The following is an 11,227-nucleotide window of genomic DNA, read 5'->3' on the forward strand; positions in this document are numbered from 1 at the left end:
GACTTAGTGTATGTCTCTGCCCTGTTTTTCACAAAGGAGTTTTGAAATATCTACCAAAGGGCTGGGCACGGTGGCTCATACTTGTAATCCCAGCTCTTTGGGAGGCTGAGATCATTTGAGGTCAAGAGTTTGAGATCAGCTTGGCCAACGTGGCGAAACCCAACTCTACTAAAAATACAAAAATTAGCCAGGTAAGGTGGCACACGCCTGTGAATCCCGGTTACACAGGAGACTGAGGCAGGAAAATCATTTGAATCTAGGAAGCAGAGGTTCCAGTGAGCTGAGATTGTGCCACTACACTCCAGCCTGGGTGACAGAATGAGACTCTGCCTCAAAAAAATAAAAAGTAAATTTAAAAAAATTAAAATATCTACCACTGGCCAAAAGGAGGCTAAAGCACTCATCTTAGGAGAACAGAGAGCAGAAATAGGAGAAAGAACTAATTTCTCAAGTGCTCTTCACCATATATTATCTAGTATTTTCATACTATTTGTTTAAGGCCAGGAAATTGACTGTACGTGTGTAGATTATTCATTCCTACAAGGATTGCCTTACATGGGTTCTGAATTAGGACATAATTTGTGAATTTAAATGCATTGATGCTGTCATGTAAGACTAACTGGCATAAAAGGTGGGGGTAAATGAGGATAAAACTAACTGAAATAATTTTGTTCTAATGTGTAACATAATGAACTATTTTGATAAAATGAGGAAATAAGTGGGTAAAGGTTAAGCTAAGAACTAACCAGATCAGATAAAAATGTAGGATGTTTATGTAAGGGTAATTTTTTAAAGTTTTTCTGAGCATTCTATTATTTTATCTGACAATTTATTGAACAAATAGAGACATTAGCAGGATCATTCAGTATTGGCTTACTCTCAGGAAAGCAAGAAATACTTTAATCTTCTCTTGAGAATCTGTAATTTTTGCAGTAAAAATAAATGTTCCAGAAAAGAATGAAAACAATTGAGTGTCTTCTCAATTTGTCATGCAGTTCCCACTAGGCCGCCAAATAGTATGGGAAAGCACTCAACAGGTCAAGCCAACATTAACAGTTTGTGGTTCCTACTACTTTTGACATTCTATTAATCACTATGCTAATGTTAGAGAAATATATATATGTATATACAATGAGAGAGTAAAATATTCATGATTCTTCTATATTCATATTTTCTAATAAAAGTCTTTGGCTCCTAAGGAAGTAATTAAGATGCTCATTCACCTGAGGTAAATTAATGAGGTAGATAATTGACTGTTTTTTCCTAGATGGAAAGTAGCATAGGTTCTTCCCCATAATGCTGAAACAAATCTAGATATTACATAGTTTACCTTAAATTGTACATGTTTTGAGGGGGAAAACATTTAACATGAATTTTTTGGAAGTTTGACTTTCAGCAGGAATTGTCATTAAAATAATGAAGACAAAACAATAAAATCAAACTAAAAAACTTTTCAACGACATCCTGTCTCTCCCTACTCACCTACTCCCTTGTTTCCAAATCCATATTTGAAATGGAGTTACTCCAATCGTACAGATGGATGCAAAGATTTGTATGAAAACAGACTAAACTTTCTGCAAACTTTCTAGCTCAGAAGTCAAGCAAAGAACCAATGAAAAAGCCAGTCACGCTTCTCTGGGGTAGCCGGCACAGAAATACACCAGAGATTTGGCTGGGGATTAGGAGGTTCGAGGGTCTCTCTTTTTCCTGAATTCTGCCTATTAATCACAGTATCAAGGAAACTGGATATACCATGACAGAAATAAAAAGTCCACTTTTTCTAAATAAGGTAGTAGCATTACTAGAAACACATCTTACTGAGAATTCCTGGTAATTATTATCTAACTTGAGAAAGTTTAACCTTTTTCTAAGGGGAAAATATAAAAATGCAGGATATGATGACTGCCATCCATAATCACTGAAAAGATTTTAGGACTTCATAATAATTTTGGGCAGTTTCCTTGTTAAAAAAGATACTTATGGGGCTTAGATTAAAAAAGAAAACTAGCATTGTTTATAAATAAATTAGATCTATTTTTCTTGAGTTGTTGGTAAATATCAAGTTTTCAGATACAGTATACAATTCCAAGGGTTGTGAACCCTAACTATAGTCACTGACAGAGAAAGTTTTTCATTGTTTTAGAGCTATTTTGAAGTTTTTTTTATTTTCTGAAGGCTTTTTCATTTTTATAGAACTGCCAACTATTCAGTATTTCAAACATATATAAAATTACAGACTGTAGTATCAGAATAGTATTAGAAATATCTATGTATAAAATTTACTTATATAAATATGTGTACATGTATTAATTTATTTATATACACATCTAGATATTATTGCTAGATTGCCTTCAAATCTCCCTTTTTTTTCTCTTTAAGGATATATATACATGGTCACATCTACAATTAAAGCTCTAATTTCCTGTCCCTATAGCCATTCCCTCCCTGAGCTGTCCTGAAGTTGATATGTGTCTTTCCTCCCGAATATACATCTAAGATATGTATATACGCAGCTGTAACATGTAAATACTATTGTTTTCATAAAAGCTTCAGAAAATATTTTCCTAACATTTCACATATTTTTTCATAAATAGTATAATATAAATATCATTTTGTAACTTTTTATACAATTTTATACCTTTATACAATTTTATACTTTTTATGCCTCTTAACACTTACTAATGTTGATACCTATAAATCTAGTACATTGAACTGCTGTATAGCAGTCCATTTTTATGAACAAATTAAAATATATGTTATTCATTCTACTAAAGGAGAGTTGTTTCCATTCTGTCACTGTTTCACACTATAACAAATATTCTCATACGTGTCTATATATGCATATGCACAACGGTTTTCCCTGAGTAGATGTCAAGAGGGGAGCATTGCTGGGTCAGAGTTACATATATCTTCAAATTTACTAGCCACTGCCATGATGTTCTCCAAAAGGATTATACTATTTTATATTCTCACCAGTAATGTATGGGAGTTTCCATTTTTTTCAATTATCAGACTGTAAAATTGTTGCCATTCTCTGGATGTGAAATGAAATGATGCATTTTCTTTGAATTGAGCACACAGCAATAAATAATATGTAATATGCCACTTCGTCCATACCAAGCTCTTATATTTAATGGAACAAAATGTAGAATATCTTCATCATTTAAGGGGAGAGGTCTTCTTTTAAAAAAAAAACTTCAAAAGCACTTTAACCTTGTTTATCGCAGTATTCCTAGATCCTCTTATAGAGCTTGGCACATAGTAGGTACTTAATTTAAATGGTTGTTTAATGAATAAAACAGGATAAAACGAATCAACAAATGAATGAGTCATGAGTGCTAAGCCCAGAAAAGGTAGTTAGGTTAAACTTAGCAGATGAAAGGAAATCACTGAAAGTTCTGCGTAGGAGAGACATGATAGAGCTGCTCTTGAAGAAGACTAGCATGGTAGCAATGGGTAGGGTGGAAGAAATTGGAATACATGAGATCAACAGCAATAGTCCACACATGAACTCTTCTAGTAGGCCTACAATGAGGTGGTGAAGGTGAAAGAAGAGCATTGTGAATGCAGCTACAAAAGAAGAATGATGAGATTTGGCAAATGGATGTGAAATGTGAGAAAAAGGAGAAAGTAAATAATGATTTCACTGTTCTGAGATCATGGTGCTGCTAAAGGGAGAAATGATGAAGAATTACTCTTTTGGATAGAACACAAATGCATCTTTGAATATGCTGATTGCAGGTTAGATATTTATTGAACACTATCTTTAGGCACTGAAGATAATATCACGTAAGAAAGACATGACCATTACTATCACAGAGCTTGTAAAGAGGCAATTATAATAGTATGAAAAAGCAATGATGGACCATAGCATAGGGTGCTATGGAAGTGGATAAGCTTGCCAGGGAAAAGTATGCTACATAAGGGGAAAAATAGATCTAACAGAATCATTTAAAAATGGAAATTGATCTCAAATATCAAATATCAATGGAATCAAGTGGGTAGAGGAAACAGAAATGAAAAGAAAACCAATTATTCTGTTTTTGTTGTTTTCTCCCCATATTTTATATTCTCTTTTGTCCAGGATAGTCAAGGTACATATAAGTTTTTTAAGAGTACAGATTTTGAATTCCCAACCACAAACAGAAAGCAATCAACAAATACTCATTGAGTTCACATGATGAATGTGAATTACTATGAAATATATAAACTGGCTAGTTTGACTGATTTTTAGTACATTGTTCACAATCAACTTTAAAATATGATGGACTTTTTTTGCTTATTATTTAATCCCATTTGTAATTAGTAAATTACAAATCTCCCCATCAAAAGAACATTTTCCCAAAAACAGAGCAGAAAAAATTTTTTCAAAAAGTGGTACTTTGCTGGTCAAATTCCCTCTGAAATAATTCCAGTCATTCAGATAGTTTTTTTGGGTTGGGGGGTGATGTTATTTTTGGGGACATACCATCATACGTTCCACTTTCTAACAATGCTCCACTCTCTTCCAGTGATTTGAACTGTTCAACGGAAATGAAATTATAATCCACTCCTGGTACTTCCCCATCTCTGGGGGCCCTTGTAGTGCCTAAGAAAAAAGAAAAAAAAAAAGTAGGTTGTAAAGTACTTTTAAACTTACAAAATATTCAAAGTAATAGAACATTCCATCTGTAGAGAACACATAAGAGATACATCATTCCCCTGCCCCAACTTTATTAAGGTAAAATTCACAGATAAAATTGTATACATTTATAGCATACAACATGTTTTGATATATGTGCACACCTGGCGAAAGACAGACTTATTTTAAAGTAGTTATCCTACATATTTTTTTCATCTCTAGCATAAATGTAAACATTCTACTTACTAGAGTCATGAAAGACAAAAAAAAATAATTTTTATAAGTTATTTTAATGAACTTTATTTTTAAAACTTGAACAAACACTGGTTATAAAGTTACTTTATAAGTGAATAAAATGCTTAAGATAAGTATTCACATATGGCTTCTTAGCTATTATTCTCTTCAAGTAATTTTAAAAAATTAAGTAAATTGTTTCATAAAATTAACTGCAGTAACAGATCACTAAATGCTAAAGTACAAACTTTCTTTCAGCTTCAAGGTACAAATTCAGGTTATGGCAGCATTGCTACATTTTACTGAATTTTACTAAACAAGAGTCACTTTTATGAAATGTCATTTCAAACACTACGTAATACAAAGAGATCCAGGATTCTCACTGGGAACAGAGTCTGGGATTTGGCTGCAAGTCTAGGACAAGAACACTTTCCTTCTTTTTTTTTTTTTTTTTTTTTTGGGGGGTTAGGACTTTTTTTTTTTTTATTATTATACTTTAAGTTCTAGGGTACATGTGCATAACGTGCAGGTTTGTTACATATGTATACTTGTGCCATGTTGGTGTGCTGCACCCATCAACTCGTCAGCACCCATTAATTCATCATTTATATCAGGTATAACTCCCCAATGCAATCCCTCCCCCCTCCCCTCCTCCCCATGATAAGCCCCAGTGTGTGATGTTCCCCTTCCCAAGTCCAAGTGATCTCATTGTTCAGTTCCCTTCTTAAACCTGTTTCTCCACTTAGGCCCCTATTCAGTAATAGCACTCCAGGTAGGAAATCTGAGAGTCAGTCGTCTTGGGCTCCTCCCTCTACTCCACATCCGGTCACCAAATCTACCTCATAAGTATCTCTAAATACTTCTTTTCATTCCCATAATCACTGAATTCATATCATTATCTAGGACCTGTATTGTTGGTACTCCCAGGTCAACCTTTACCTCTTCCCAGCTACACTCCTAGTACCTCCGCCAAACTAGTCAGTGACGTTCTAAAACACAGTCTGAGGAAACAAGGAAAATCTCTCTAAACCCACCAATGGCTTCCCATGATCCTTGGTATAAAATTCAGATTCTATAACAACACATTTTACAAAGCCTTCCTCTTAAAAAAAAAAAAAAATTCAATGATTAAAATTATAATTTGTAATTATCTATGACAGATGGAAAAAATATGATGACAATATTTTGCACCTCCTAAGAGATGGGGCCTGTTGCCTCATCCTTTGAATTTGGACTGGATTGATGATATGCTTTGATTAATTTAATGTGAAGGCTGTGATGCTGTCCAAGTTCAGGGATCTAGACTTCCATCTTCACCCTCTTGGAATGCTCCTGCTACCATGCAAGGAAGTCCAGGTTAGACTACTGAATGATAAGAGAGCCCAAGCCAACAAAAAGCAGCAAGGCCCCAGACACATGAATTAGACCATCTTAGCCCCTCCAGCTCCAGTTGAGCCGTCAGTGACTACAGCCACATGAATGGTCCGAACTGAGCCCAACTCATGAAATCATGAGAAATACACACTACTATTTTAAGTCACTAAGTTTTGGGGTAGTCTGTTATACAGCAAAGGCTAACTGAGATATCCAAATAAACTCTACTATAAAATATAATGACTAAAAAAAATTTAAAAGCAAGCCATATTATAGATAATACTATAAAAACAGCACTGATCCAAGGGGCAGGAGGAACTCTGTTTTGGTCTGGGATTATTATTAATGGCACAATTTAGATCAAGTACTTAATCTCTTTTGGCTTTCTCTTTCTGCAAAGTGGCATTGAGCAGGATGTTGTCCACGATTCTTTTCACTGACAGATATGAATGTTATGTGTAATTCTACCATATATTTCTAAGACTAGAAAACAGTTTTAATGTTAATTCTCTTTACAATGTATTATAAATTTTCACTCCCCCCACAAAACCATACAACCCAATACACATAAAGTTATCTTCCTTCCTTTACCCCATTGCTTTTGGCATTCCATAAAATTTATCTTTATATTCTCCTAATACTATATATTTTATATAAAGCTTTCTACATCCCCACTCACCCCCAGTTCTCACCACAGTTCTCCTTTATACACAAAAATTCCTCCAGGAAGAGGAAGAGTTCTTTGGAGCCATACAGTCTCCAATTCTCCTCTCACCGTCTCTTAAGCCTATTCAAATACGATCTTTTCCCTAACCATTCACGAGACAAAGTGCTGTTTCAACAAGTCTCCACTTCGCTGAACTCGATGGCCAAGTCTTATCCTCATCTTAATTGACCTGTGAATAACATTTGACATAACTCATTTACCCTTTCTGTTTAGTTATAAGCAAATCAACCCAAACAAAGAAACAGAACATTACCAGGACCTCAAAAACCTTTCTTGGGTGTCTCTGATGATAAATCTCTCCTCAAAAGTGACTATCATCTTGACATCTGTGATGATGATTTCCTTTCCTTTTTGATGATTGTACCAACAAAATAGTGCATTTTAAAGCAACATAGCTTACTTTTGCCACTTTTGCAACCTCATATGAATGGAATCACATAACATGCATCCTCTTCTGTCCACACCAATACTTATCATGAGGCTTTTAAACTTTATCCAATATCTTGGGTGTGTAAAGTCACCTCACTGTATATTTAATATGCAATTGCTTTATGAGATTAAACATTCTTTTTAATACATTTAGAAGTCATATAGATTTCCTCTGTTGTGAAGTGGTTATTCAAGTCTTTCCCCATTTCTCTGTTGGGTTTATGTCTTTAAAATTGATTTGTGGGAGCTGGCAAGATGCCCAAATAGGAACAGCTCTGGTCTGCAGCTCCCAGTGAGACTAACACAGAAGGTGGGTGATTTCTGCATTTCCAACTGAGGTACCCAGTTCATCTCATTAGGACTAGTTAGACAGTGGGTGCAGCCCATGGAGGGTGAGCAGAAGCAGGGTGGGGCATTGCCTCACCCAGGAAGCACAAGGAGCCTGGGAACTCCCTCCCCTAGCCAAGGGAAGCCATGAGGGACTGTGCTATCTGGCCCAAATACTAGGCTTTTCCCATGTTTTTGCAATCCGCAGACCAGGAGATTCCCTTGTGTGCCTACACCAACAGGGTCCTGGGTTTCAAGCACAAAACTAGGTGGCTATTTGGGAAGACACTGAGCTAGCTGCAGGAGTTTTTTTTGGTACCCCAGCGAGACAGAACTGCTCACTTCCCCACAAAGGGGGCTGAACCCAGGGAGCCAAGTGGTCTTGGTCAGTGGGTCCCACTCCCACAGAGCCCAGCAAGCTAAGAACCACTGGCTTGAAATTCTCGCTGCCAGCACAGCAGTCTGAAGTTGACCTGGAATGATCGAGCTTGGTGAGGGGAGGGGCGTCCACCATTGCAGAGACTTGAGTAGGTGGTTTTTCCCCTCAGAGTGTTAAGGAAGCCGCCAGGAAGTTTGGACTGTGCAGAACTCACTGCAGCACAGCAAAGCGGCTGTGGCCAGACTGCCTCTCTGGATTCCTCCTCACTACACAGGGCATCTCTGAAAGAAAGGCAGCGGCCCCAGTCAGGGGCTTATAGATAAAACTCCCATCTCCCTGGGACAGAGCACCTGGGGAAAGGGGCGGCTATGGGCGCAGCTTCAGCAGACTTAAATGTTCCTGCCTGCCGACTCTGAAGACAGCAGCAGATCTCCTAGCACAGTGCTCGAGCTCTGCTATGGGACAGACTGCCTCCTCAAGTGGGTCCCTGACCCCCGTGCCTCCTGACTGGGAGACACCTCCCAGCAGAGGTCAACAGACACCTCATACAGGAGAGCTCTGGCTGGCATCAGGCAGGTGCCCCTCTGGGACAAAGTTTCCCAAGGAAGGAGTAGGCAGCAATCTTTGCTGTTCTGCAGCCTCTGCTGGTGATACCCAGGCCAACAGGGTCTGAAGTGGACCTCTAGCAAACTCCAGTAGACCTGCAGAAGAGGGGCCTGACTATTAGAAGGAAAACTAACAGAAAGCAATAACATCAACATTAACCAAAAGGACGCTCACACCAAAACCCCATCCAAAGGCCATCAGCGTCGAAGATCAAAGGTACATAAATCCACAAAGATAAGGAAAAACCAGCACAAAAATGCTGAAAATTCCAAAAACCAGAATGCTTCTTCTCCAAATGATCACAACTCCTCTCTGACAAGGGCACAAAACTGGACAGAGAATGAGTTTGATGAATTGACAGAAGTAAGCTTCAGGAGGTGGGTAATAACAAACTCCTCTGAGCTAAAGGGGCATGTTCTAACCCAATGCAAGAAAGCTAAGAACCTTGATAAAAGGTTACAGGAACTGCTAACTAGAATAACCAGTTTAGAGAAAAACATAAATGACCTGATGGAGTTAAAAAACACAGCATGAGAACTTTGTGAAGCATACGCCAAGTATCAATAGCCAAATTGATCAAGTGGAAGAAAGGATATCAGAGATTGAAGATCAACTCAATAAAATAAAGCTTAAAGACGAAATCAGAGAAAAAAGAATGAAAAGGAACAAAGCTTCCAAGAAATATAAGACTATGTGAAAAGGCCAAACCTATGATTGATTGGTGTACCTGAAAGTGACAGGGAGAATGGGACCAAGTTGGAATACACACTTCAGGATATTATCCAGGAGAACATTCCCAACCTGGCAAGACAGGCCAACACTCAAATTCAGGAAAAACAGAGACCACCACTAAGATACTCCTTGGGAAAAGCAATCACAAGACACAAGATCGTCACATTCTCCAAGGTTGAAACAAAGGAAAAAATGGTAAGGGCAGCCAAAGAGAAAGGTCAGATTACTTACAAAGGGAAGCCCATCAGACTCACAGTGGATCTCTCTGCAGAAACCCTACAAACCAGAAGAGAGTGGGGGGCCAACATTCAACATTCTTAAAGAAAAGGATTTTCAACCCAGAATTTCAAATCTATCCAAACTAAGCTTCATAAGCGAGGGAGAAATAAAATCCTTTACAGACAAGCAAATGCTGAGGGATTCTGTCACCAACAGACCTGCCTTACTCCTGAAGGAAGCACTAAATATGGAAAGAAAAAACTGGTACCAGCCACTGCAAAGACATACCAAAATACAAAGACCAACAACCCTATGAAGAAACTGCATCAACTAATGTGCAAAATAACCAGCTAGCATCATGAGGACAGGATACAATTAATACATAACAATATTAACCTTAAATGTAAATGGGCTGAATGCCCGAATTAAAAGACACAGACTGGCAAATTGGATAAAAGAGTCAAGACGTTTTGGTGTGCTGTATTCAGGAGACCCATCTCATGTGCAAAGACACACATGGGCTCAAAATAAAGGGATGGATGAATATTTAATATTTACCAAGCAAATGGAAAGCCCCCTCCCACCCAAAAAAGCAGGGGTTGCAATCCTAGTCTCTGATAAAACAGACTTAAAACCAACAAAGACCAAAACAGACAAAGAAGGGCATTACATAATGGTAAAGGGATCAACGCAACAAGAGCTAACTATCCCAAATATACATGCACCCCAACACAGGAGCACCCAGATTCATAAAGCAAGTTCTTAGAGACCTACAAAGAGACTTAGATTCCCACACAATAATACTGGGAGACTTTAACACCCCACTGTCAATATTAGGCAGATCAACGAGACAAAAATTAACAAGGATATTCAGGACTTGAACTAAGCTATGGACCAAGCAGACCTAATAGACATCTACTGAACCCTTCCCCCCAGTCAACAGAATACACATTCTTCTCGGTGCCACATGGCACTTATTCTAAAATCAACCACATAATTGGAAGTAAAACACTCCTCAGCAAATACAAAAGAACAGAAATCATAACAAACATTTTCTCGGACCACAGTGCAATCAAATTAAAACTCAGGATTAAGAAACTCACCCAAAACCACACAACTACTTGGAAACTGAACAAGCTGCTCCTGAATGACTACTGGGTAAATAACAAAATTAAGGAAGAAATAAGTAAGTTCTTTGAAACCAATGAGAACAAAGATACAATGTACTAGAATCTCTGGGACATAGCTAAAGCAGTGTTTAGATAGAAGCTTATAGCACTGAATGCCCACATCAGAAAATGGGAAAGATCTAAAATAGACACCCTAATATCACAATTAAAAGAACTAGAGAGGCAACAGCAAACAAATTCAAAAGTTAGCAGAACAGGGCCGGGCGTGGTGGTTCACGCCTATAATCCCAGCACCTTGGGAGGTCAATGGGGGCGGATCACCAGGTCAGGAGATTGAGACCATCCTGGCTTACGTGGTGAAACCCCATCTCTACTAAAAATACAAAAAATTAGCCGGGCATGGTGGCGGGCGCCTATAGTCCCAGCTACTTGGGAGGCTGAGGCAGGAG

At 37.9% G+C, this 11,227-nt stretch overlaps 1 protein-coding gene across 2 annotated transcripts in view; it reads right to left on the reverse strand.

Annotated features, from left to right (window-relative positions):
• The window catches only part of MAGI3 (membrane associated guanylate kinase, WW and PDZ domain containing 3), a 280,854-nt gene that overhangs the window by 88,437 nt on the left and 181,190 nt on the right, over positions 1 to 11,227 (reverse strand). For both annotated transcript variants that reach the window (XM_011933140.1, XM_011933141.1), the window contains exon 3: positions 4,469 to 4,588. The gene's annotated coding sequence lies outside the window, so the exon portion shown is untranslated. The remainder of the gene's footprint in view (positions 1 to 4,468; positions 4,589 to 11,227) is intronic.

The sequence above is a fragment of the Colobus angolensis genome, unplaced genomic scaffold (genome assembly GCF_000951035.1).
Source record: "Colobus angolensis palliatus isolate OR3802 unplaced genomic scaffold, Cang.pa_1.0 Scaffold124, whole genome shotgun sequence".
NCBI lineage: Eukaryota > Metazoa > Chordata > Mammalia > Primates > Cercopithecidae > Colobus > Colobus angolensis.